This window comes from Paramisgurnus dabryanus, chromosome 10, assembly GCF_030506205.2.
Source record: "Paramisgurnus dabryanus chromosome 10, PD_genome_1.1, whole genome shotgun sequence".
NCBI classification, from domain to species: Eukaryota; Metazoa; Chordata; class Actinopteri; order Cypriniformes; family Cobitidae; genus Paramisgurnus; species Paramisgurnus dabryanus.
In genome coordinates, this window is record NC_133346.1 from 16190417 (window position 1) to 16216469 (window position 26053).

General features: G+C 37.1%; 1 long non-coding RNA gene across 2 annotated transcripts; it reads right to left on the reverse strand.

The window, feature by feature from the left end:
• Positions 1-5359: 5359 nt before the first annotated feature.
• Positions 5360-9568, reverse strand: LOC135779741 (uncharacterized). Of its 2 annotated transcripts, XR_010544849.2 has the most exons (4): positions 8461-9568; positions 8112-8254; positions 7924-8020; positions 5360-5830 (listed from the first exon to the last, which is right to left on the reverse strand). It is a non-coding gene; the product is annotated as an uncharacterized lncRNA (long non-coding RNA). The 2 variants fall into 2 exon arrangements; XR_010544848.2 differs by having other exon boundaries at positions 5364-5830; positions 8112-9568.
• Between the last annotated feature and the right edge of the window lie 16485 nt (positions 9569-26053).

The window sequence follows — 26053 nt, forward strand, 5'->3', positions numbered from 1 at the left end:
TCAGACACTGTTTAGAGCTCCACTTCTCAAACATTTCCCTTCCCCTCACATTTTATTCCAATTCTCTTCTAATTCTCTTTTTCTATCAGTATGACTTGAATAACAATTGTAAGCCTCTTAGGATCTGTTTCTGAAAATGGTGTGGTTTCCTTCTCAAAAGGGAAGAAAGGGGCTTTACTCAGCAGGGACATTTACCTCATTTCCCATTCTATCTATTCTTTTCTTCTCACTGTCATGCTCTCTCTCTCTCTCTCTTGCTCTCTTTTATCACTCTGCAGTATAACTGCCATAACAAATATGAAAGGGGATTTATCAGAGGATGTGATGATCTGGGTCAGTAGATTCCCTGTAAAGGTGAATTGGATGAAATTGTAACACTGTAGTCATAACACACAAAGCAGGACATTAAACAACAAACATCAATCTAAAAAAAGTGTATAAATGACCCTAGAGAATGTCACATAAGATGTCTGTGTATATATGTACATTTAGGGTGTTCAACTTGTAAAAGCAAGAGCAGCTATGCCTCCTTTTCAAGATACAGCAGCAAAAGAAGTATTTGACACATGAGCATTTTTATCAGTAAGGGGATTTCTACACTGAAAAAAATGAATCATTGAATTTAATCGATTTTTTTAAGGTAAGTGGTTGCAATTAATTTATTTAAGCTACATTTAAACAAAAAAGATTAGTAAAGTAAAGTAAAATATAAAACTTTTGTTTAAATGTAGCTTAAATAAATTGATTGCAACCACTTACCTTAAAAAAATTGATTAAATTCAATGATTCATTTTTTTCAGTGTATGAGGGCTATTGACACAAAATATCCCCCAGATGTAGCCATCAAGCCAAAAATTGAATTCATACAAAGAAATCAGAACATTTAAGTATACAAGTTGAGTCACAATAAATAAAAGTGAAATGACACAGGGAATAAGTATTGAACACACTTTATTTAATACTTTGTAGAAATGCCTTTGTTGGTGATCACAGCTTATAGATTCCTCTTGTATGGAGAGACCAGTCGTCTGCATTGCTCAGGAGTGATTCTGGCCCATTCTTCCACACAAATGGTCTTTAAATCTTGAAGGTTCCTTGGGACTCTTTTATGAACTTTGATCTTCAGTTCTCTCCATAGACGTTCTATGGGATTTAGGTTAGGTGATTGACTGTGCCATTTAAGCAACTTGATTTTTATTCTTTTAACCACTTCATTGTTTCCTTGACCTTCTGTTTGTCCACCCTCTTTTTATTTTCAGCTTTCTGGTAGATGGCAGCAGATTTTTATCCTGAATGTCCCGGTACATTTCTCCATTCATCCTGCCTTTAAATAATATAAAATCTGAAAGTACCCCCTGCTCAAAAGCAATCCTCAACCATGATGCATCCTCCTTGATATGGTGTTCTTGGGGTAGTGGGCAGTGGCATTTCTTCTCCAAACATGGTGTGAAGAATGACAAAAAAAGTCCAATTTTACTTTCACCTGAACATACTATAATCTCCCAATAATCCACAGGCTTCTCCAACTGCTCTTTCACAAACTTTAACCGAGCCCCAACCTGCTTTTTGTTCAGCAATGGAGTCTTGCATGGTGAGCATAGTTTTCTTTGAAACAACAGTACCTGCTAATGCAAGGTCTTCCTGAAGTTCTGCCCGAGTGGTTCTTGGCTCTTTGAGAACTCCTGATTATTCTTTGGACTCCTCGGAGAGGGATCTTAAGTGGAGCATCTGATCATGGCAGGTTTGTGGAGAAGTGATGCTCTTTCCATTTCTGGATAATGGCCCCCAAAGTGCTCACAGGAACATTCAGCATTCTGGAAATGTGCCTATAACCATTACCCCATTAAACAATAAGATTACGAAGATCTTGAGAGAGTTCTTTGCTTTTACCCATCATGAAGTCTTTCCTGTGTGCCTCCTGGGTAAGACTGTGTTGTTATAGGCCATCAATTAGGAATAAAGCAGCTGATATCAATTAGTACTGATAGGGGGCAGGGTTTCTCTCTCAATACTAACATCTCAGGTGATCATCTGGCTTTCTATGCCATTTTGCAACTTGTTCTCTTCATGTGTTCAATACTTATTCCCTGTGGCATTTTTACTTTATTTATTATGACTCAACTTGTATACTTAAATGTTCTGATTTCTTTGTATGAATTCAATATTTGGCTTGATGGCTACATCTGGTGGAAATTTTGTGTCAATAGCCCACTTAGAAATTCCATTACTGATAAAAAATACTTATGTGTCAAATACTTTCTTCCCCACTGTACTTCTTGCTGGGAACAAGCATATATTAGTATATGATGATGGTGTTCCATTGTCAGAAAAAAAGGTGTATGTCGCTAGGGTGGTGCCCTAAGGTTCAGATACTTAATATAATCCAATGTTGTACCTTTTGGGGTATATTACTGTACCTTAAGGATCTATTGTGTTCTTTTAACTCTTTCACCGCCATTGACGAGTTATCTCATCAAATAAAAGAAAACATTTTCTTGCCAATTACGCTTTCCTGACGTGTTTTTATGATAATCTGTAATTCAGCTATTAACCACTAGATTACCCAATTTATAAAAAAAACTGAAGCAAAACTAATTTAACAACATTTTAAACTCTGTGTATGTTTTGATCACCATTCTGAATCTAATCTCTAACAAAATTCCTTTACAAAAATGCAATTATAGCTTTTTGTCAAAATTTTGTATTTTTAAGGAAACCTTGTTCTCATTTTGTTTAAAAGCAGAGGGTCAATTTTTTTATTTTATATGTATGTTTATATATTTATAGATGACATTTTTCCTCAAGGTACACAATACTGTAGGTCCTTAGGGTATAATTTGTACCCCAAAAGGTACGACATTTCATTGTGCTATATGCTATACACCCAACAGGTACAAAAAATTACATTTGAGGGTACCAACCTAGTGACATAAAAGGTTTTAAACTTTTTTGTAACGTTTTTATTTATAGATAATAATAAAACAGTATTCAGCAATTTAAAATGACAAAAATAACACAAGAAGTCAATAAAACTCAATAAATATCATTTTTCTGGAATAAAAATGTATCTGTAAGATGCAAACACATCTCAGAATCTACACATTAATGCATTATGAATGCTAATGAATAGACACACAGACTTACATGATCAAAAACTCTTCCCAGAACCAAGACAGTTAACTAGATAAGAAAAAATCTTGTTATAGGATTTTAATTTACAATGAAAAACCCTGTAGGGCTTTACTTTCTCCTATCTTTCTCTTCACAATCTCTCGTTCACTCCCTTTTCTAAATGCACTTAAACTAGTCTTTTAATTTTATTGAAGCTATATGTTAACAAGTCTAAGCAGATATTCTTGTCCTTAGAAATCCCCAAGCATAGTCTGAACAACACCGGCTGCGCAGCCAGATAAAGTGCAGCCACAAAAATGCAATGCATTCGTACAAATGAAACAGTCTCACCTTAGCTGCACTGGTTGGCTATAAACAGAAATAAGTCACCTAAAATTATATTTACATTTTTTTATCTCTGCTCTTAAAATGACATTTAAAATGAACATGGTGCAGTTTTTGCTGGAGTCATTAATACTTTTGGGTTTTGTTGTGCTGTTGTAATGTGCTTTGTAAACTGAGAAATACATAGTACAAGAGCTTTATCTTAATTTTTGAGACTCGACTTTCTAAACCAGAGTTAGTCAGGCACAATGCTGCCAAATACTTTGCTATTTATTTCTTACTTGATTATGATTATGTCATAAACATATATTGTTTTGTAATAATAATATATTGTGTCTTAAAAACAACATTATTTCTCATACAGTAATATTGAGATGCTTTGAGTGTGATAAAATAATTTTGACTACACTTTCATGTCTTAACTCATGTGCTTGTACACTCTTAAGCCCATTTTACACACAGATTACAGAAAACATGTCCGGGATTTGTCCGTGAATTGTTCTATTTAGGTTTATTCACACTGTCAAGGATTTTCAGGAACATGTGCATGCGCATTCATACCGGGTAAAGACACATGACTTGAGTATTTGTTTTCATGCACTTGGCGAATTTTTACATCTTGCAACGTTGCAATATTTTGATAAATAAACACATGCATTTTTTTTCTGATTAGATCATATATTTAAATGATTAGATCATAATTTAAAGATATTTAATTTCATGTCTATTTAAAAAACATTTAAAATACATACTTTTTGACATTTGCCATGCAAATAATAGGTGAATTAAGTTATGCACAACATGTAATGACAACATAAAGTGTAAAGTTTGCCTTCATTGGTCAGTTTTAATCAGTAGAATACTGCACATAATGCATTTTATATACTAAATTAAAATACTCAGATTCAAGTAATTTACTGTAAAAATACAGAATTATTTTAAAAATAAATATTTTTACAGTAATCAGAAAATACAGGAAAAGTCTGTACATTAAAGGTGTAGCGGAGGATTTTCTAAAATTTTAGAAAAGAACCGCCTTCTCCACTTAAAAAAAAAAAAATGCAGTTGTGCAACACTTCTGATTGACAACTAGGAGGACCAATAGTCTTGATGATCCACCTGGAAAAAAAATCCTCCGCAATACCTTTAAATTACAGATTTAAATTACAGGTTCATCTTAACAAGTACACTGAAAAAAGTGTTTCATTGGATCAAAGTAAAAATTTTGCGTCAACTTGTTACAACTAATTACTTTACTTTTTATCAACCTAAAATTTTTACTTTGAACAAAATGAACTATCCATTACTTAGCCAAAGCAAAAAGTATCTTTGAATCAAATACATTTTTTAAGTTTAATGAAATGTCAAATATACTTTGTCTTAATGCATTAACGTAATTATTTTACTTTGTATTTGGTTGGATATTTGGTTTGATGTAAAGTAAAATAATTAGGTTAATGCATTAAGACAAAGTATATTTTGACATTTCATTAAACTTAAAAAATGTATTTGATTCAAAGATACTTTTTGCTTTGGCTAAGTAATGGATAGTTCATTCTGTTCAAAGTAAAAATTTTAGGTTGATAAAAAGTAAAGTAATTAGTTGTAACAAGTTGACGCAAAATTTTTACTTTACATCTAACCAAATACAATTTAAAATATTAATTTAATATAAAGAAATTTATTTACTTTCAGAATGTGTAATTTTACCATCTGTCTAAGATGAATGACTTCAAGCATCAAACTTTTGACAATTTATTTTGTCATAATATAAATTTTTTGTACAAATACACACTGTCTAACAGTGTCAACACATTATAATCTTGACAATTTGTCATAAAACATTTCAACAATATGTATAGTATTGTTATAAAAACACATACTGTATAACAGTTTTTAGTATTTGTAGACACACTGGATAAAATATAAATTCTAAATAAGAATCAGTTATGGTTGATAGATAAACCATAAAACTTAATCAAGATAAAACAAATCAGGTTTAGTAAACAGTATTAAAGTTAAATGTTGTATAAAAGGCTCAAAAATGTACCTTCAGTAGCTGGGTCAAAGGAAACAAATTTACTCCTGCAGTTTTGAAGAGGGGTTCTGCACCCTTCGGCTCATCTGCTTACTGTCTACGTCCATGACATTTTTTTTTGAAAGGCTTTAAAGGTATATTTGAGTCCATCAGGATATTTTAAGTTCAGTTCAAATGAGTCCAAACATGCACATGCAACAGAGGGCAACTCATTTATTACTCCACACCATCAATGAAAATGTCCAGTGCAGGATTAGGAGCATCACTTTCACGGATCACAAAAAATTCCATGGTGGTCTTTTTGAATTCCCTCTCCGCTTCTTCCCTCTTGTCAGCCTAAAAACATACAAGAACAGAGACCAATTTAGGGACTGTGCATATATATGTACACTAGATGTCGCCTTGGCTACGGCAGTTCATTGGACCAAATGCGTCAAACAGAGCCGCCATCTTGAAACAGGGGAATCCCGCATCGGCGTCATTGTACGCAATGGTGTAACAGAAATAAAATCACCATAAATCGTCATGAACGCGATTTTCTTGGTTTTCTTTTGGTTCGTTTCAACAGTCAGACATGTTTTTAGTACAGGAAAAAATAAGTTTTGATTTTATGAAAATGTACTTTTTCTAACTGTAATGCATAGTGCTAGTAGCCCTTTCATCCATGCGCAGCACAAAAGTCTGGCATCGTTCATGAATTCGAAGTACAGGCGGAGATAGCTGCTTTACCTAGATACTTCCTATGACAAGGCCCCTGATCTAAGATGGCGGCGGTTTTGACGCATGCTCAGAACCCCAAGGTGACAAAAATTAGTCTCAGTGCAGCTTAAAGGGCTTTAAACTATACCAGACGAGGAATAAGTGTCTTATCAAAGAAATGATCGGCCCTTTAAAAAAAATACAACTGTATTTGGTTTATAGACACAAATGATCGCCTTGCTTCAGCTTTCTGTATTCTTCAAAGAGCTTACGCTGTATGTCCTACGCCAGGGCTATTCAAATCTTACCCTGGAGGGCCGGAGCACTACAGAGTTTAGGTCCAACCCTAATCAAACTTACCCACCTGTGATTGTCTAGTGATCATGAGGACCTTGATTAGCTTGCTCAGGTGTGTTTGATCAGGGTTGGAGCTAAACTCTGCAGTGCTCTGGCCCTCCAGGGTAAGATTTGAATAGCCCTGTCCTATGCCTTCCATATTCTACTTACAGAAAAAACAGAACTGGTGCTGCGTGCGTTTGTTCCGTAAGTAGAATAGGGAAGGCGTAGGACATACAGCGTAAATTCTCTGAAGAATACTTCAGCCATTTGTGTGTAATTGAAGTCCACCATATGGAGAATAATCCTGGAATGTTTTCATCAAAAACCTTAATTTCTTTTATTTAGTTAAGAAAGAAAGTCATGAACATCTTAGATGACATGGACGTGAGTAAATTATGAGGAATGTTTAATTCAGAAGTGGGCTAATACTTTAATTGCTGTAGCGTGCATATGTTAAGCATTTAGCTTAGCACCATTCATTCCTTAGGATCCAAACAGCATGCAGTTACACCATCATACCTGACTAGTCCCCCTTTTTTTAGAATTTGAGGGAGAGTTCTGATGATGTTACTGCGACCGAGGTCAGAGTGCTGCAAACTAAGTGCTCTTCCGCCATACAAAATAGTTCTCACTTTTTATCCGCTTAGAAAATCACGTTTTATTTTGTGCCACCATACTTACTCATGTTACTACTCATGTAACAGTCTTTAAATAGGGAAAACATGGAAGTGTTTGGTGGCTTCAAAATGTATCCCTGTTTGGAACCTAAGGTATGAATAGGGCTTGGCTAAATGCTAACACATTTACGACACACTGTACAAAGATTAAGTGTACTTATTGAAAAAAGATAGGGATGGATTAATTCATCTAAGTTGAGGTAAGAACATAAAATATTGGAAAACTGTGGTGTTTTCCTTTAAAGGGATAGTTGAAAATTCTGTCATCATTTACTCATCCTCATGTTGTTCTGAACCTGTATAAATGTATTTTTTCTGAAGAACACAAAAGAAGATATTTTGAGAAATGATGTAAACACACAGCATAGTGTTTATTGACTTCTATAGTAGGAAAAATATTTTGGAAGTATTGTGATAAATGAAGAAAATATTTTGATAAATGATTGTAAGCACACAGTTGACGGTACCCATTAAATTCCATCATATTTTTTTATTCCTACTATGGAAGTTAATGGTCACTATCTGCTGTGTGTTTACCATCATTTCTCAAAATATTTTTTTTGTGTTCATCAAAAAAAAAAAAAGAAATTCATACAGGTTTAGAACAACATGAGGATGAGTAAATGATGACAGATTTTTTATCTTAAGGTGAACTATCCCTTTAAGGCAAACATGGTTGGAGAAAATTTCAGTAGTTTGCATTGTCAACATTACCTGGTATTCTTTGATCAGACAGCTTGCATCTTCACATGAATAGTACATGAATCAGGCACTTCAGCAGGCTTTCTCTTCTGATTTCTACGTCCAGACTCTACAAAATGTTCAAGATGTATTGTTTATTTTAGACCAAAATACTACTAAATTAATTGCCACAAGCAATTTTGTTCGCATGCAACCAATACCTGATCCATAACTTTAATAGTGTCCTTAGTTTTTCATGGAGGACTCCACCTTTGCTCCTAATAACATGAGAGCTCTGTCTTTCCAAAGAGGCCATAAATCTTTATTTTCAAGGTAAGATCGTGATGCGCAATTCTGCATTAATCTGAAAGTAAGAGAAACAGAAAATACACTTCTGAAAAAATTATTTCTAGAACTAGTTGTAAAATAGATATACACACAAAACATTGAATGAATATATAATTAGAGCATCTAAGACATTTTCAAAAGCACTACATCCTATGGTAAAAACTATGGTTAATTCAGTACAAGTCACATTTTAACATTTTATAATAAAATAAATGCTTTTACCTCCTCTGGCAATCTTTCTTGCAGTTCTTGAACAGTAGGTTGGTTTTCCACAATCTCTTGTCTGCGTAAGGCAAACGTCTTTGTCATAATGTTTGCTGATGTCTCTCCAGGGATGGGATATGATTGGCTTGAACAAATAATAGATAATTGCTAGACATTTACATGTTCACTACATCTTGTGACATAAACAAAAGTTTTTATTTAAAAAAAAGAATACTGTGGAGATCATTTTGTTTGTATGGACCCTGTCAAGAACCGAAAGATTTTATGTTTGCTCGTCTCTCCACGTGTGCAGTTTTGAGTGCATAATATTACACAGAAACGGAGCGCGAATTTCAAACAGCGCTTCCGGAAGGAGATGCAGCATAAACAGTCGCATTGCTCTATTGGCCAAATGCATTTTAATCGACTACAGTATGAGGCAAAGTAGAAAAACTGTCGCTAAAGTTTACACATCAAGAGTTCTGATCTTTGAAGGGCATATAGACACTTTCATCCGCATGCGTATATAAACTGCCCACTTTAGCGCCTTTTTGCGGTGAAATTGTTTAAAATCACTTTGGTATTAACATCTGCAAGCCTTTAAAACACGTGCAAATGATTAAACGTTTCCTATTTTAATTTGCGCATTAATCCGCGAATCGCATGTGAGCCGAACCGTCATGCTCAATCAACTGCGATCCGACCGGTACACCACTAAGTAATACTAACCGTATGTAAAACAACAGTACAATCACACATGTATAATGTTAATAATACGCCAAAACGTATGTTTAAAATTACTTACCAATTTTCTTGAATCCCATTGTACGACGCGGAGTTCATCCATCGGTGCAGTGTATAACAAGATGGCGGAAAGCTGAACTTCAGCTGAACGTCCTCACGCACGACCAGGATGACGTTACGTAAGTCACGTGACAATGGAAACTAATATTTTTACTTTAATTTACAGAAATTTATTTACTTTACACCAACAGGACTTACTTTTAATTTAAATCAAACACATTTTTTACATAAAACTGATGGCTGGACAGAAAATGTATTTTTTTGAGTTAGATCAAATATAAAAACTTCTTTAGAGTAATGACATGCGTTGTGCACTTTTTTCAGTGTACCTGGTTGCCTTAAAATCTTGAGTTTATTCAACTTAAAAATATTTAAAAAATTGCGTCAACTAATATTTTTGTGTTAAATTAACTGGTAATTTAAAATTTCAAGGCAACCAGGTATAACTTACTTTTTAATTTGAACCAACTTTTTTACAGTGTACATATTTGTACCTGTGTGTACTTTTTGTAGGGTACTAGTGACAGCTTAATACTTTTTTTCTGAGAGTGTAGGAAGGTGTGGGTTTTATTTGAGAAATTTTGTTATCACCTTGAATTAAATTTTTTTAAATCCTGTAAACAACTGGGGGCAGTACAGAGCAGTTACCATAGCAACTGGCAATTTGTCCTCAGTGAACCACAGAGGACTGATGACCACGATTGACAAAACTTCAAATTCTCTTAGTTATTTGTTGTTTAGTTTCTACAATGTCACATCTTTATATCAGGTCTGTGATTGCTGTCCTCCGGCATTCTCATTAAAAGTAAAATGTGAGTGACATTGCATAGTTGTTGAGCTTTGATTATAGTCTAAAATATTCATCACACAGGGAGCAAAAGACTTTCTAAATGGCCTATACTCCTCCTCAAGTGTCACATGTCAAAAAAAAGGGCATTTTTACAGCATAATATCTCTATATAACCAGATGATGTTTTTACAACAATGAGGAAAAGACGTTTCTTTTATTACATAATCGGGTGAAAAAATAAGATGCAGCTTTGGATTGAATGAGTACACATTCAACTCAATGTGAGTTTGGACGGACAGAGGACTCTTTCAATGGGCAAGAGACTAAATGTTGTTTTATATCAAGGTTTCAATCAGTTGCTATTGGCTGTGGTCAGGAAAGACGGTGTAGAAGTAAACACAATATTTTCTTTTGGTGATTAATTATCACATTCAATTAGATTAGAGATAACTCCTTCTAGCGAATCTCATTTACATACAGACGCAACTTCGTAATAACAGTCGGTAAAACACACACCCACAAAAAAGAAATTCACATAATCTCCAGTTAGCCAACTCTTTTCCCATCATTTCCTGATTAGTGTCCCCAAGGCTCCCCATTCACTCCCACCTGAGTGACGGGTGCTTAAAGCGAGGAAATATAATGCACGGGAGAAATCACAGGTTTTCTAATTGCTGTACATCAGCGACGTCTTCCTGGATAACATACCAGATGCCTGCCGCACCTGCATCCTGCCAAATCAACCAATTCGGAATCCATAGGAGTCTCTGTCGGCCCCAGGAGCCATGCTGATTAATCATTAAATATGAATCATTTGATCGAATAGAGATGCGTTGAATCGTCCATGTCTCTGATTTACACAGCTGGTAAGCAGCTGTGGCGCTGTTGCCACCAGCAGAGGGAGGCAACAGCATGTCCCATTGCAGGGCGTCCCGTACGCCTGTCTCTGGTTTACTTCTCGCTTATTCTCTCTCTCCCACTGTCCTAATCCATTGGAAGCTCTGTTTGCAAGAGATAGTCACGCTTTGAGTAAAACTATCAGGAGAGTAGGGATGTGGAGGGGCGAGAGAGCGTGCAAGAGTGATTGTGGTTGGAGTTGCTCTCCTTAAGGACATGGCTGAGACGCTGTGGTCCTGCTGGCTCTAGATACTTTGATCTGGCTTTTCTATCCTGTCCTCTCTCTCTTTTTTCTAATGGATGGATGTGGGATGTTATTTCACACAGTCAGCACAAACCCAGAGCTTGCTCACTTCACCTAAGGGTCCGATGGATGACATTATGCACCTCCCGTCTTCAATTCCTCAGTATTTCCCCAACATTTCCTTTCACATGGACATTATCTGATTAGGCTCTGTATTCTTTGTGCAGATTTTTTCCTCAAAAATCTTATGAATTAATGTGATCATATCATTGACAACAACACTATCAACTGCCAAATGCAGGCAATTGCAAACTTTGCCTTTCACTTTTCTATTTATTTTCATTAATATTTTCGGGAAAAGGAGTGTTTACATGACGCATACATGAAGCAAAATATTCCTTGTGCATGTAAACAGTCGGAGATGATCTCTTTTTAGCAGCTCTGGAGGGGGCCAATGGCTTTGCAGCAGAGGGCACTAAACGCATTTCTGCATGAGACACAACTGGGGGTCAAATTTGAAAAACGATTAACAGCGCGGCTAAATGATCCATACAGAGCACACTGCAAACATTAAAGGTGTGAATCACAGGGAATAAGAGTGAGGAGTTTATAAAGTGATGGTCCACAAGTTGATATAGCTGGAGAGTGATTTACCATTAAGAAGATGAGAGAAATTATATTAGGGAAGATATTAAAACATGATTCACTCGAATACGCACGCGCGCACATACACACACATATAAGCACATGGCACCAATCTGCTAAGGATAAGCAGATTAAGTACAGTTTTTAGTTGATTGCGCATGGGAGTGGTCCCTACTGACATCCTAGATCCACCAGTCTGTCTTGCTTATGTAACCAGCCAATATTTATGTTACCCTGCTGTCAAAACACTGTCTCAAAAGTGTCACCATACTCCCAAAACACCAGCTGAGTCAGTCAGTCAGTTAAGATGAATTAATTACATGTTTAATGATTTTAATTTCACGGTTATTATGTTGCAATAACATGTATTAAGTATTAAAGTTCACATATTTCATCTCTAAAAAAACCTTTATTTTGTGTATTTGGTATAACACAATTTGTTTGCATGGTTTATGGTTAAAAAAACACATAATTTTCCACATACCGTACATTTTTGTAGCTCCAGATTTCACTCTCATCCTGATATGCACAGATTTGAAAAGCACTGTGTCCCTGATTGGCCAGCTAATATGTACATTGTGATTGGCCTGAATACCTCTCGACGTCAGCAGGAAATGTGACGCTCCTTACCAAGTTTGAAAAATTCGCTCACAATGCAATGCTAACAGGAGTTAACTTACAGGGTGTGAGTCCGAAGCGGGAGGAATTATGATAATGTTGGTCTTGTCTACATCACCAATCCTAGGAAGTAAACTGTTGCCTACAATCCGTGTGTTTGTTGTAGTCCAAGAAAAGAGATTTACGTTGGAGACGATAACTCGCGTCATCGTTTACTTTGGGGTTATACCTTTTGCAAATCGTTAACATGTACTAACACACACTTACACAAGAAATGTAAAATCGTGAATTCGACCTTATGTGCTCTTTAACATGTATATATATAAAAAGCTCAGATGCAAAAGACGCCACTTCCGTCAAAAAGGAGATAGTGATATTAACCGAATCCTCTCGCCATGTACAGAATTATAAATGATAAATTCCTCAAAGACTTCCGGTTATTTGCAATGTTGAATCTTTAGTGATTTTGTTTTCTGTCTTGTCCAAAGAAGTGGATATTTTTGTCAAAAAAGCACTGTACTTTTTGAAGCGAAAGACAGTCAAATTGCTCAACCTAACCTTTAGCGCCTGATATAAAAAAAAGTTAATTTACAGGAAAACATGTCAGATGCATGTTTTGCATCTAAACTTCATTCATCACTGACAGTGTTATTTAGCTTTAATAAGAAACTAAATTAAGTTGAATCAACAAACCTGCAAAACTCAAGCACAAATTTTCCGATTCACAATTTTACACATCGTTTGGTGTGTAAGTGTGTGTTAGTACAGTACATGTTAACAAAGGTACCAATCCCAATGTAAACGATGACGTGAGTTATCGTCTCCAACTTACAAATTGTAGGCAACAGTTTACTTCCTTGGCTTGTTGACGTGGACACGACGATCATTATTATAATTTCACCCGCTTCTGACTCACAGCCTGTAAGTAGTCTATGTTTTCATATTTAAAAAATTTACTTCTGCCTATTTAAAAACACGCACCGGCCCGGTGGCGGGGCTTAGGGAGCGTTTTTACGTGTTTTTGTACTTTGTTTAACATCAAATATTCAATCAACAATCATAAACTTTGCAATATTTGAAAGTTTAAACACTCAAAATTCATGTTCTGAGCTTATTTTTGCAATCAATACACTGGTGTGGAAAGGGTTAAATGAAATGCAGACGGTATTTAAACCATGACTCAAACACGAGTTTTGTCCTGTGCAGAGTAGCCCTCGTTGTTTCTACAAACACAAATGCAGACATGGTTTTATGTTTTAGTATCCTTACCTTACCAATCTGTTACCTCCTGATCAGCTTGGCCATCTGCATTTTCTGGATCAGATTCGGTTCCTATTGGAAAAGACAATATTAACTCCTGTCATTATTGCATTGTGAGCCAATCTTTGAAACATAGTAAAAAGTGTCAAATTTCTGGCTGACGTCAGAGTAGGGATGGGACGGTATGAAAATTTCATATCATGAATATAGTGACCAAAGTCATCACGGTTATCAATATTATCATGGTTTTGTTAAAATGAGATGTAAATGTTCGAAAAGAACTGATATACACACTGAAAACATTTGAAAAAGTTTTATTTTTGAATACAATACATTATCCCTTAAATGCCTTCTTGTGCAAAAAACTATGTTGCATGTGCGTGCAAAATCACGGTAATCAAACACAGTTGTAATTATAATTACATTTTAAACGATAATACTAACCGTCAGGACATTTAATCGTGGTTAACTGTGAAACCGGCAATCATCCCATCCCTACCTCAGAGGTATTCAGGCCAATCACAATGTACTTGTAAGCTGGCCAATCAGAGGCACAACACTTTTCAGAACGATGATCTTTGTACAAAATCAATGCATTTCAGGAAAGCAGGGCATAGAGGAGCAACAATAATTTACGCTATGTGGAAAACAATGTGTTTTTATGAACCATAAACGACGCAAACACATTGTATTATACCAAATACACACAAAAACATTGATTTTTAAGACCTGAAATAGGTGTCCTTTAATAACTTACTTTTAACATGCGATCGCTGCCTGGTGATCCTGGGGTCCATTGTGGGCAATTGCTTCAACCCCACTCTCTTTGAATTCACCCCATGATGTTCTCTCTTTAAAATAGCTTCTACATATTTGGTGTAGAGTGGAAAAGAACCTACAGAGGATTCATAACAGCCATCAATCCTACAAGACGGTAAGGAATAGACCCTCAAAACAGATAGTCTTTCAGAGCATCAAACCCACTTGATTTATGACTTGAATTTTTCTGACTTGTACAAATGTAATGCAAGGTAAGCTGCACTTTAGTTTATATATAAACCACTGCTTCTGTAGACAAAACACTAAAGTCAAGTTTTCATCACTAATACTGTTATAAACAGAGAATTATGTTGTAAAGAATTCAAATGTAAAATTATCATTTAGGTTTTGACAGAAAGCACATTTTATCATATTTTCTCTCCATGTAGCAGCTGCACGCAAGTATGACTCAGGTTCTCTTAGCAGGTGCGTGAAGGGAACGGTTAGGAGGGAGGACACCTTGCTGGAGGGAGGGGGGTGTTCGCAGCATGTTTATCAAGGTGCGCTGCACCGAGCCAGCCAGTGTTTCCCCTTCTGCCTCTAATGTAATCCATCCATCTTTCAGTTCGCCCTTGTTTTCCGCTCACCCTAATATGCCCCCCTCTCTCTCCTTCTCTTTTTGTGAGTGTCATGCTCTCTCTCTCAATTGTTAGTGCATTCGTCTTCATTAACAGAGTGAAAGTATTAATAGATTCAGAGGCAACACATAAAGGGCGTTGCAGTTACTGTAGGTTTTAGAGGGGAATTTACTGAGCAAATAAATCGTTATAATAGAATGGGGTACTCGCGCCTGTGTTGTTGTCTGTCCCTCAGCTAGTGCCTGATGTGTGGCCGTTTAATTTCCCTCCACCATGCTCTCGTTTCTCTAAAAGGGTTTGGCTTGAATTCAGAGACTTTAGCCCCTCTGTAATTGGCCTAAAAAAGTGAGCTCTTATAATACCGTGACTTAAAGCTGGGCAGAAGTGACTGCCGTTTATTCTCCTCCATACTATCATATAAGCAGATGAGAGTTGTTAATTAAAACGTCCTTAAATTATATATTTCTCTTACATCCGAAGAAAACTCTGGGATATGCAGTAATTGGCCAGCCATCTAAAGCTTTGAAGTGAAATTGCTTGGATGAAAAAGTGGATTAGGATTCGTCAGAATATTCCTTTTCTTTCCTTCTATTTTATCTTCCCTCCTAAAAACAGCACTTGTCCCTCAATAACCCTCTCTCTTTTCCTCTCTGTGCTTCCCAGCATGAGACACCACATCAAAATGTGCTACTCTTGCAGAAAAAAAGAAAAAAAAATCTATTTCCCGCTTGCTCCCGTTCACTGGTCTCACCTCTGCCCGGCTCTGAGGCGTTGAGTTTGGCATGATGTGTTCTCCTGCGAGGCTACACTTGCTGCTCTGGTGAGAGATTTCACACAGCTGTGCCGCTGGGTGTAGATAAACGTAGCCAGCAGAGTTCGAGTATACAGCACTCTGTGGAAAGATAACAAAAGCGTTCTCCATAACAACTGCTGAAGTGTGAAGTAGCTATATGTGGAAACATTATTGTGTATATAATGTATAAAGGAATAAGACATACAAATCATTAGATATTAAAATGCTTGCTGTCAGATCTATTTATATCTATGTGTCGTGAAGAAACAACAAGAAGTTACCGGCTACTCGTCATATTTTAATTTTACACCCTAATCTGTATAATGACCTCATAGTTTGTTTGTGGAAGCAGCTTATTATGACATACAGTTACGTGTTAGGGATATGCGCCCTCTAGCCAGCAGCTTAAAGTACTACAACCTGTAGTTACGTTTCAAGGTTGTTTGCCTTATGCGTCAGATAAGACTAATTGTAAAATTAGAAATGGTTTTATAAATATTTATGGTTTAAAAGATATTTTGGAGCCCTAGACTAAACCCAAGCACATAAAACACGACACGTAAGAAAAAGTACAGTCATGGGTATTTACTGCATAAATTGACCAATAAACAACAGTATAAAAGTATTATGGTGCGTTCACACCAGATGCGAATGAAGCGTTAAGCGAGAATGCTTTGTGTGCGATAGACATCCTGCGGCGCGAATGACGTGGCCTGAATTTGACGCGCGAAAGTTGAAAAATCTGAACTTTGGCGGATATTCGTGCCACGTTAACCAATAAGGAGCCTGCTCAAAAAGTGACGTGATTATGACGTAGTGAGCAGAGGCAGAAATCCGAAACATCAATACAGGACAAAATCATTGCTGTATGACACATCTTCGTACTTTTATAGAAACAGTAATAAAAAGGATCTTGCTTGAAAGAAAGTCGGATAATCTGGTAAGTTGTAAAAAACTAAATTTAAGCTATATATTTATACATATTGAGACTACAAGCTAGCTAAAGCCGGCAAATTGTGCATATTCATGTCTGAATTTTACGCGCGAATGATGCAAGTTAACTTAAAATGTTCAAGCATCTAACTACGCGCGAATAGCGTGATTTATTCGGTTCATTCGCATCTCCCATTGTAAATCTTGCGAACTGAAGCCATAAGATCACTTTATATGAAGAACTCAATGCACACAGTCAGATCTCATTCAAACATAAACCAGAACATTAGAGAATGACGCAATTGGTCACAGCCAATAGTGGTTCACATTCTTAGCTAACGTAATGATGCAATTGGTCACGAGACACATGGTATTTTACAATCAAACATATGGTATTGCTTCTTCTGCCACCAGTTTTTGAATAAGCGTACACACCCGATCTGAGATTTATAGCAGATAGTGAACGCTTTTGCGTCTTTTCCTCATATTAATCAATTGTTTGACCTTGGTACACTTGGAACATTGACAGTGTGTTATTTTATTATTATAAATACATGGGTACATTATTTGCTCAAAATGCCTGAATAGTGTGATGTATAATAAAAACACAATTAATCCTGGCAGTTTTAATTGTAAATCATATCCCAATACATGTCATCATTGCAAAATTATACCCCAATATATCATTTCATACCTCAATATATTAAATCTGACCTGCTGCCGGTAGAGCCGCTAATTTAGTAAACATGGGCCGTATTTGGAGAATAGACCAACAACCTAAACAATTCTGTGGGTTGGAGGATAGGTTGACCCCATTTAGATTATAACAAAGGCATTTTAATATAAAATGTAAAAAAGAAGTATAAAATTTTGTGTTCAGCTGAAGAAAGTAAGTCATAAATATCTGGGAAGGCATGGTGATGAGTAAATTGTGAGAGAATATTTGGGTGAGCTATTCCTGAAGGTATAATGTTGTCCAGTGATAATACCATAGTTGTTGGATAAATACTACAGTACTGAAACCACAAATAATACGTTTTACACACCGGCTATACAGTAGGCCAGGGGTAGGCAAAGTCGGTCCTGGAGTGCCGATGTCCTGCAGAGTTAAGCTCCAGCTCTAATCAAGCACACCTGAACAACTAATCAAGGTCTAAAGAGTCACCTGAAAACTACAGGTAGGCAAAGTTTCATCAGGGTTGGAGTTTAAATCTGCAGGACATCCAGAACCGTTGTGCCCTCCCTGCAGTACACTATGAGGCGATGATGGGTGTTCTGAGGACACAGACAACATTGTGTCCTCAGTACATGTCCACGTCTGGCTTCAGATGTGAAGTGATGTAATGATTTCTACACACTTTGGCTGGAGGTGAGTGGATGAGACAGAAATGTGTGTGGGTGCTGACAGCTTGATCACCTCATCATGTTTTTAAGGGCTTCATGCACAGGTAACAGGAAGTGGTTGAGACAGGAGGTGGATGGAGAATCATTCGATAAAAGCCCTTGAGAAAGTCTCGGTACCGCAGTGTGGCAGCTATCTCTCACCCACGCACTCTTGTGAAGCACAAAGCATCTGGGGACTTATTTGCATTTTTACAATCAAATCTGAATATTATTATCCAGTATTAGAATCTGTATTCACAGGGCCCGGTGGTTCGGCTGTTTAGCGATGGCTTTCCTGGTGTGACGGACGGTTGTGTGCACCTGTGTGTGTCCTTTCTTTAATGGAGAGTTAGGCAGGAGTGTCGCAGAGGAGGCTGGGATTTCTCTGACGGATCTGAAAGGTGATCAGATATCAGGCAGAACACATCAAGGGCAAAAGGAGCAGAACGCAGGGATTTCCACCTTCTTTTCATAATCCACATCCGTTGAGATGCAGGATTTTTACATATTTTTCCTACCACAAATTGGTTATGTCACACAAATATCCTGATTTCCATATTTCAAGTCACAAGACTGGCGTTGTTTGACTTTTAAAATGGGAATCTGAGGCGTGACCTACCGGAGTGCAAAGATGAGACTGTTGTGCAACGCAACAAGATTAATTTCTCAACTCAAAATCATTTAATAGCCTTTACGCTGGTAGAGTAAATGCCAGTATTAAATTGCAGAGTCTTGGCAGGCGTTTCCACGCTGGCTCTGTACTATCATGCCGACCTCACAGGAAACTCACTGTTCGGTTTTGTAACAAACTTGGACTCTGTTCATATTACATTTATGGCAGGTTATGTAATAACTTTTAACAAGGAGACGGAAGTGATATTGTTTAGAGAATGCAGAGCGTATTGCAAACGTTTAACCGACAGCTCTGATCCGAGCACATGCACGCAGATTACACTTACACGCTCGACGCAAGCCGCATGGTAGTCTGTCTGGAATTAATTTCACTTTAGGATCAAAGGTAAATTATTAAAACAGTTGAGCTCCATAATCCAGTCAACACGAGCAACAGAATCCCACCAAAGCTCAGAGGCATCATGGGATGTTGTATTCATCTTATGTGTGATTTGCATTCCACGCATTGGTTTTTAGTTTTAAGTTAACCAAGTGTGCCGCACAAGCCCTGAAAAGTGAAGCCAAAAGGTCTTGTTCGCCCCTCAGTGACTTGTCCCAGTATAGGTCATAAACCCCACCTCCCCCATGTTATTCAATGGGACTTGAGACCAACTACAAAATTGAATTACACTTCAATTATCTTTTTTCCGAAGCTGGTTTCTGTCATTTACTGTAGTGGGGTAAATTCCAGTGTTTGTTTTTAAAATAAGTTTGTTTTTAGTTAGTTATTTAATGCTATAAAAAGGGTGGGGCCTTGATTTCACAGCTTTACTTCCTGAAATCGCTCCTATGCAGACTCAAGACCCAAGATGTCAGCGCTTTATCAGGACACTGGCAGATTCACTTTACACCAATGGAAGAGAGCAATGGGCGTCTTCCATCTTTTTTTACAGTCTATGGTTTCAACAGAAAATTAGCCAAGAACACCCATGTAAGGGGTGTAATTTACTTAATGTAGTGATGCTACAAACTCAGCCACATTTTTAAAGTAGTTAAAAGTGACATTTTCAAAGGCATTATAGCAGCTGTGCAACTGCAAAACCCTTATTCTGCACAAATGCTAATTAGCAGTAATTGACCTTTTTCCCAACGTTCCCAACATTAAAACTGAAAACAAATGGCTCTTTTTAATGACTCTAAATTTTCCCTAATACATTTCCACTTCTTTCCAAAACACTTGAGAAAAGGTTGTCTATCATTTAGGAGTGTTGTATTTATTTTTCACCTTTGAGTTTCAGAGCGTCTGCATAGTGCTGCTGTGGGCGTCCAAGCATCATTGCGTGGGACGGCCAAGGAGAAGAAACCTGACGTTGAAGCTGTCACAGTTTAAACAGACGTTCAAGTGAAGAATTGTTCATCCTACGGTGACTCACAGATGACTGACACACTGGGACGAGATAAAGGGGGCGGGTACAACTGAATCACTCTATAGAAAGTGGTGCTAGAGAGTCAAGAGTTGTGGGTATGGAGGAAAAACTGCAGAGAAAAAACAGAGTGATAATTGAGATGCCAGGTGAATTTGCCCAGTCATTTTGAATTATTCATGCGTAAGCCAGGAGAGAAAGAGGCAGAGAGAGATAAAGAGAGACTGCAGAATTAAAAACAGAGCAAATAAATGAGTGCGGCTCTTTAACCTTACTCCAGTGATTCAGACCTGAGCCAACTGTGAATGTACAACCCACTTTCATGGCAACTCGTAACTATTTTATACTTTTTTATTTCATTTGTATGTTTTAGTACACTCTGCTTTCACTCCAGTGATGTTGGGTTTGGGGCGGGGTTAAGGATTGGGCTTCTTTCTTCTTTTATAATTTACAATTTACTTCATATCAATTCAAACAAATTAGCCACCTTGCAAAAAATACGAATTCCCATTACATCAGACTCAAATTTATACAGTGCTAGGCATTTACTCATAAAACAATTACTCATTACATCACTTTCCCCATATCTTGTTGTGTGGAAAAGGTTTTTGGCTAGGCAGTCATTGGGTGGCTCACCAATATATCAAAGTGCTTCTAAAGGAAGCAAGCAGGACCAAGTGCTTGTGGGGAAATCCTTTTTAATTAAGGTGGTTGTTTTAGCATGGTCTTTCATGAGTGATGTTGTTGTGCCAACCTTCTACAATCTTAACCAGACCTTATAGCTGGTCTTCAAATAATACTACTAGGATACTGAAACCTTAAGGCTCCTAAGTGGTGTCATTCTTCGCCAGAGGGCAAAACGACCTTCAAAACCAATAAGGTACACCCCCTTTATTTTTAGAGGTGGGGCTTAGATTGAGTATGTAAAACGAAAAAAGGTTGCCATGTCAAAAAAGGCGGAGCATCAAAAAACACCCCATGCAACAGCCACTAACCAATGGCAAATCAAGGTTGTTTACCAGCTAGACCGAACTTTTCCGTAAACTTTGATCTGCACAGCTGTAGCAGCAAACTTTGATTTGGTTTCATTTCAGCCAGATTTTATACAAAATGACGTCATAATGTTGCATTATTCTGTTTCGCTTGAAGCATTTTGATGCCATTACAATACACAGTTTATAAGGGTCATCCTGTGCATCAATCGTATTAGTATGGGCCATTTGGTTTACACCTTTACAGACATAAATGTTGATTACCTCAGTTGCAATGAAACTCATCTGACTACACCCAGGACATTTATAAACTTTCAAAGGCATATTTTTCTTTATTTAAATCGTATTCCCACAGAGTGTGATAACACAAAGCCTCTTTATTAGGAGATATCTAACAGACAACCCAAGTGCAGTGAGGCATGTTTCCAAGCACATGATCTCAAAACGCCCCATAAACGGCACACTTTAAACAAAGATGTGCAAAAAAGCAACTTCTTATCAGCTGACCTCTTAATCTCCAGACACTATTTTTGAAAGTCTGATCTTTCGAAGCTTGATATCCTTCGTCCTCATTCACTAAGATTAAATGAAAATGAGTGCTAAAAAGTTGAATTTGATAATCCACAAAAGAAAATGTAATACTGATGGTCAGAAGAGTAAATGATGTTAAATTAACTCCCTTGCAGCACATGTACAGTGCTCAGTGTCAAAGTTTTTAAAAGAATAATTTTTATGCTTTATCTCTATTAAAACTGCCTGTCAGACCTCACTTTATACGGCTCTTCTCTCACACATCATTTGCTTCTAAAGCATATCTCTTAAAATGGATTTGAGCCGTGTCAGCCAACCGCTAATGCCTTTACATAATGCCCTTCAAATATTTTTAATTAAACCAAAAATAAAGCATAAACTGGGGGTGGCTGACATTCAGCAAATGGCGGATAGTTTTAGACTGTTTGAGTACATCGTGAGTCTATTAATAGTGGACCGGCATGGCGATGTTTACAAGTGGCATTTAGTCATGCTTGTACTCGATTAGACAGATGTGAACTTCTCATCTAAACCCGCATTACCGCTAAAGCTCCACACAATCGCGACAAATTACATCCGCGCTTCCGTGAACGATCTAACTCGTTGTGCTATTGTGAGGATTAATCTCCCTTTGGTAATGCTGACCAGACATGCAACAGTCTGCCTTTCACACTCTTCAATCCTGCTTGTGTGTGCATGTCGTTAATGCCTCTAAACAAAGATCTGTCAGCGTTTTTATACTACAGTAAATGTCTTCTGGGTGTCTAACAAATATGTTTTGCTAAGTACCTATCTCCATTTCGGTTAATACATTCACTTTAATTGCAAGGAGAACCTGGTGACTCCAATTATGGATCCACTGACAGACCCACGAAGTTAAATCTAAATCAGCATTCATTGTGCTTTTGCTTCCGTCATTGTCCTGTCAGGGTTGCCAGATCAACGTAACAGTCGTAGCCTAATGGTTAGAAATCCGAAGGTCAACCGTTCGAGTCTCAAGGCCGGAAGGTTGTGACTGTGGTGCCCTTGAGCAAGGCACCATCGTCGCTTCTAAATGTTTAGGTTAGGGTGCCTTGAATTTAACAGTTAACAGTACCGATGAGCCATTACCAAGGTAAGTGCACCAGCTTAAATGAACGTGAAGAGTAAAGGAACGAGAAATGTGTCCATGAACACAAATTAATACATTATATTTCGTGATTACGACAAACTTTCATAAGACTGGGTTGTGTTAAAACACAGCATGTGCTGTACAGTACAGTAGAGGTTTAATTTATAAGCTTTTTCATTTTAATGATGTCTTTATATTAAATTTAAACCAACCAACTCATTCATCACAGCAGACTTTGAGTGAAAAGAAGAGTTAGGGCAGAAGAACGACTTTAAAACCTTAAGCTCAGCTATTTCTGCCTAGGGACGAAACTGATTTATTGGACGTTTGATTGAACGATTTTCACAGAGGAGCAATAAATGCATCATAAGTAACAGATGTGTCATAATGGCCAATATAGCAAGCGTCTGTTTTGTCATCTGATGCTCTTTGATGACAAAGTACAGATATTTTTCAAAGACACTTTGATTCTGATGATGAATTATGGCGGAGGAAGAGGGAAATGCAGCAAATTTGTTACTAGCTTTAACCGGTTTAAATTGGTCTGTGATTACTTCACCGGAGTGTCGACAGGTTATGTATTATATATAGGTTATATATATATATATATAAAAGCCAGTAAAAGTATCAAAATCAACTGAGGAACACATTCTGTCTTCTTTGTAATTAAATAAAATAAATCCTCAAATATGAAGATCTACGGTACAACACTAAGGACCAAACAAAAAATGCAAAAAGTGAAAATTTTTATTTTTTTTGTTAAAGTCCCAATAAAATCAAAACTGGCAATTATTGTGTTTATTATAAAAACATTATCTGTGTAAGTCTTTTGTTTATTCATGTGCCCTCATAAACTTCAATCAAAATCTGAAAATGTACTTCCGCCCTTTTGTGGCAATCATTCTCTGATGACATCAGCTAGACGGCTTGGGTGGGAGCATCAGTTAACTCCGCCCCCTCCAACAGTCTATAGAGACAGAGCACAGTTATGCAAATTTAAAAACTATGCCCACCGGGGGGAAAACAATCCAACCGTCTCCATTGATTTTGTATTGCGAGAGGCCGCCTCCTTGTCTTTTCTGGCTTATAACAAAAAACAGAATAATGCCTAAAAGCTGCTGTGTGACAATATGTACAGCCATCAAGCCAAAGAACCCAGAAATATGTTTTTATAAGCTGTCAAGCTGTAAAACCCAGCCTTTAAGGAGAAAAAGTGGATCGCCGACTACGTTTCCCCCTAGTGGGCGCAGTTCTACTAATAGGAGAACTATGAAAAGTTGCCTGTTTCCACTTTTGTGTCTTTAAACGCTAGTTTTTTTTTTTATTTTTTTTTTTGAGGTCGACAGCTTATAATAACTTATTTCTGGGTTTTTTGGCTTGTTAGCTGTATACCTTGTCACACAGCAGCTTAACAGTATTATTCTGTTTTTAAGTTTAATCTGTAAATAAGTTTTTATAAGCTGTCAACCCCAAAAAACGAGCGTTTAAAGACACAAAAGTGGAAACAGGCAACTTTTCATAGTACTCATATTAGTAGAACTGAGTCCACTAGGGGGAAACGTAGTCGGCGATCCACTTTTTTCTCCTTAAAGGCTGGGTTTTACGGCTCGACAGCTTATAAAAACTTATTTCTGGGTTCTTTGGCTTGTTGGCTGTACATATTGTCAGACAGCAGCTTTTAGGCATTATTCTGTTTTTTGTAATCAGCCAGAAATGACAAGGAGGCAGCCTCTCGCAATATAAAGTCAATGGAGACGGTTGGATTGTTTTCCCCCCGGTGGGCGTGGTTTTCAGGTTATGACGCGTTGCGCTCTGTCTCTATCTGCTAACAGTTCTAACAATCAAACCACAGTGGAAAACACAAGCCACGCCTACTTTTTTCCTCGCATGACATTCCGTTTCACACCACAGCACTAAATTTTGAGTTCATGGGTACTTTATTGAAGGATAAACTAATATTGTACGAAACTTAAAGCTCATAATATAAACCCAACTCATCCAGTCTTTCTTCATGGGGTGGTAGTTTGTTTTAGGGTGTACAGAATGGCTAATCCAACAGTTTTGTCTTTCAGTCTCACTTCATGGTTCTTAATTACTTTTTTTTCTCAGAGCTGCGTGATATCTCTTGATCAAAGTGTCTGCCTCAGATGTACTGCATTGGGTACCTTGAATACTAAAACATCACAGATGTGCAGGGGTACATAACAGACACCGACGTCTGCCCTTTCTCTCTTCCACACACACACAATCACGCACATTTCCGCCCACAGGGCTTAACTGGTTCTCTCGTCGATCTCCATCAGTTTTTTGCTGAGGCTGTTTGGAAGGAATAAAGACTTTTCTCTCCAGATTTACCCTGATAACAGAGACATCATACATGCTAAAGTAAGCAAAGGCCTAGAAGATTTAGATTCAAATTAATCTTTCATATTTGCACTGCTTTTGAATTCCTCATAGGACATTTAAATAGGAGAAAAGATGAGAAGGATTAGGATGTGCAGATACCAAACCCAGAGGTGTCATATTCTCACTAACATTACCTTGATGTCTGCCGTTTAATATCATTTTATCTGCTTTGAATCACAGTTATTACAGTAACACCATTGATATAGTAAATATGGATCTTTTTAACACTCCTAAGATGGTTTTTCATTAATAGTATTTTTGAAGGTGCTATGTTTATCATGGTAAATTATTGTAATGGACACTTTAAAAAAAAGCTAGTGTCGTGTTAGTGTGAATGCAATACAGTTTTGTCCATTAATCAACCTTTAGTGACAGAAATGTGAAGATTTCATCATCAGTCCTTCATCATTAGAGGCCTAGGTGACATTGGTGGAGCAACAGTATAGCTGCACTCATTTAAAGTGCACTTATTTCATTGATAAAAAGAACGCTGTAATGTTTTTGGGTGTGTCCTTAAAAATGAAAATGAGCTGATCTCTGCATTAAATAGCAGTGCCTTGTTTGAATAGTACAGATTAAGGGGCGGTATTATCCCCTTCTGACATCACAAGAGAGCCAAATTTCAATTACTTTTTTTTTCACATGCTTGCAGAGAATGGTTTACTAAAACTAAGTTACTGGGTTGATCTTTTACACATTTTCTAAGTTGACATAAGCGCTGGGGATCCAATTATAGGACTTAAACATGGAAAAGACAGATATCATTTTATG